Here is a 3,401-nt window from a genome sequence, read left to right as displayed (position 1 = left end):
TAAGAAAAGTGTTTACTTTTCTGGGTCAGAGGTAGAAGTTAAGAGATTGAACCATTTTTAGTTAATGCTGCATGCCGTTCTGAGAAAATTGTTTCTCCAAAAAAAAAAAAAAAAAAAAAAAAGTTCAACGTCTAGGGAAACCTTTTAGTTATATTATTACTTCGATTTGCATGAACTGAGGGTTACATGTATATTTTTAATGTCGCTGAACACGAATCTGCAGTAAGATTTTCAATATTCAAAACGGCTAATGCAATACGGAGAGCACAGGATTATGCTTTGTCCAATTTTTACCAAAAATGCATTTTCGTTATTTACGTTTAGTGTGCAATCCAAGGAGCACTTTTCAACCCTTCCTCGGGCTGGAATTGTTCCTAGATAGCAACTCCCTGTTCTTCTTGGCAGGAAAAGCCGATCTGTCTAACCTGGATATGCAGCACTCGTTATTCGTCAGTGTTATCGGCGAGTATGTTTGCAGTATGAATCATTTTGTGCACGTGCGTCACGGGACGAGCTTTGATCTACATCTATATGGATACTCTGCAAATCACATGTAAGTGCCTGGCAAAGGGTTCTTCGAATCCCCTTCACAATTGATAGTTAATTGAAACCCTCAGCTGCCGACAGGTGTTGTTGATATACTTCGATGGGGACAGCTGAAAATGTGTGCCCCGACCGGGACTCGAACCCGGGATCTCCTGCTTACATGGCAGACGCTCTATCCATTTGAGCCACCGAGGACACAGATGAATACCGCGACTGCAGGTATTTATCCCTTACACGCTTCCCGTGAGACTCACATTTCCAACCGGCCACAATCCACAAACGTAATGTACGTAATAGGTGTTTGCCCATCCACTCAATACTGGCCCACACTAAGGTGACGATTCCCGTAAGATTTCGGGCAATCTGTGCGCATTCGCACAGACGAAGGTCAATGGCTGGGTAACGTTTAACCATATATATGAAGATAGTAACTGTTCTCGAAAGAACAGGCGCCACTGACGACCGGGCAGCTTCTCTAGAATACATGATAGACCGGCCTATGTGGCCGAGCGGTTCTAGGCGCTTCAGTCGGGAGCCGTGCGACCTCTACGGTCGCAGGTTCAAATCCTGCCTCGAGTATGGATGTGTGTGATGTCCTTAGGTTAGTTAGGTTTAAGTCGTTCTAAGTTCTAGAGGACTGATGACCTCAATTGTTAAGTCCCATAGTGTTCAGAGCCATTTGAACCATCAGTCCCTGTGCTTACACACTACTTACATTAACTTATGCTAAGGACAACAAACACACACAACGATGCCCAAGGGAGGACTCGAACCTCCAACGGGGGGAGCCGCGCGAACCGTGACAAGGCGTTTGAGACATGGCGGATACCCCGCGCGGCTCATGGCAGTCGTGACACTGCTTCAAACAATGGGCTGTAGAAATTTTTTTAAGCACGGATTAAAAAAAAAACCTTTCCGTTCCAAGAGTCTGGACAAGTACACCTTAAAAAAAAATGCAACTACAAAGAAATTGAATTTTCGAACTTTTTGGATGAGAACCTGTCCCTATGGAACACCGTTGATAAAATGTCACAGGGATTATGTACTCAGGTTTCACATGTGGATTAACAATTCCTAATCGAGGAATTTGCATCTCCCACCTTGGAATTCTCAGAACAGAATTTTTATCCATTACGAGATTCTCAGCCACTTGCAGAAGTGATTTCCCGTGATTCTGCAAAACTTTTCCGTTAGCCAATCGTAGCAACTATAATATTTGGTTCCTGGTGCATGACATGTCTCTTAACTTAAAGTGACCAACTCATTTGCATAAAGAGCTAACTTATCATCCGCTTCTTTACTTGCGTAGACCGTTTATGGTCTTCAAAGATTTTTTTCTTTAATCGTTTTTTATGTCTTTTATAAACTGCAACACTTTCTAAACTTAACGCCATTGAAGCATGGTCTTTTACTGAATGACCAAAAAACAATGCCGACAGCTGGAGTCGAAGGTTTTCGTTAATCAAGCCGTTTGTATTCTTGTGGTGATATCTCCATAGAATCTTTCATTCCGCAACACATATTTCTTTTATATAACTGAGAAGTGAAATACCGGTTTTCATAGATGCAGATTTAACATATTTTAATATAACGCAATAAATATTTCATTAAAATTTTCATCCCCTTACTATCGAAGTTCCAAAACCACTGAAACACATAGTTTTTAAAAATTCTAACAGAGGAGCCGAATACGAATTGTCAGATATATTTAGTAATGCTTTCATAATGAACCATTTTGAGAAACATCTCACACCCTTTAGGAGTTAGATTTTCAGAAACAATTAAACATGTATTCTTCTATTTAGAACCAAGGAGCCAAATTCAAATCTTCATCCATTTAATTCTAAAAATGCTTTCATAGTGAAATATTTCATAAAACTTTTCATCCCCTATTTCACTCTATTAATGAGTTAAATTTCCAAAAGCAACGAAACACATTCTTTTTACATCCAACTGAGAAGTCTATTACCTATTTTCATAGATGTAACTTTAACAATGCTTTAGTAGTTCTTTAATAATGATTTATTTTCAAAAAACCTTCACTATTTATTCTATCCCCCCCCCCCAATGAAAGAATTTCGGAAAATGATAAAAACCTTTTTTTTTGTTTCTGGCTGAGAAACCAAATGTCAATTTTCGTAGTTTTGTAGTCGTAGCTTCAACAGTGACATAGGGACATATTTTTTTTAAAAAAAAACTTTTCAACCCATATTTCACCCCCTTAGGAGTGGAATTTCGAAAAATCTCTTCTTAAATGGTGCTTTCAGCGTAATATTTACACCTTCATCAAATTTCACGTCTGTATACTTTGCAGGTTGGGCTGGAAGGCGATGAGTGAGTGGATACATGTGCCCCTATCGCATCTCCTTGGAGGTTGTAGTTCCAAAAACAGTGAAACACGTATATTTCAATAATAGAATTTCCATAGATTTATCTTTAAAAATTCTTTCACACTGAATTATTTTCATAAAACATTTCATCCTATATTCCCCCTCCTTATGAATTGAATGTATCAAAAACAGTGAGACATGTAATTTTTTTTTATTTTTACTTTAACCGAGAAGCCAAATTCAGGTTTAAATATATTTAGCTTTAAAAATGCTTTCATAATTAAATATTTCATGAAACATTTCATCCTCTATGTAATGGGATTGTGGTAGTGACACACCAAAATCACAATAGTAATCCGTTGTAGTTGCTACACATTTTATTACAATCAAAAGCATTATAAAATCACAATCACAAAAATACAAGAGATTGCCTTATAAGGCCAGATCAGATGGACAAATAATAAATAAATTTCTTTACGTGGAACAAGACCCGTTAAACTTCAAATTTGGATATGACTAGGTAAA

At 37.9% G+C, this 3,401-nt stretch overlaps 1 non-coding gene across 1 annotated transcript; it reads right to left on the bottom strand.

The window, feature by feature from the left end:
- Positions 1-667: 667 nt before the first annotated feature.
- Positions 668-741, bottom strand: Trnat-ugu (transfer RNA threonine (anticodon UGU)). The gene has a single exon. It is a non-coding gene; the product is annotated as a tRNA-Thr (tRNA).
- Between the last annotated feature and the right edge of the window lie 2,660 nt (positions 742-3,401).

Source organism: Schistocerca gregaria, unplaced genomic scaffold (genome assembly GCF_023897955.1).
Source record: "Schistocerca gregaria isolate iqSchGreg1 unplaced genomic scaffold, iqSchGreg1.2 ptg000290l, whole genome shotgun sequence".
Classification (NCBI taxonomy): domain Eukaryota; kingdom Metazoa; phylum Arthropoda; class Insecta; order Orthoptera; family Acrididae; genus Schistocerca; species Schistocerca gregaria.
Note: the sequence above shows the minus strand (reverse complement) of the source record. Positions and strands in the feature narration are given on the sequence as shown.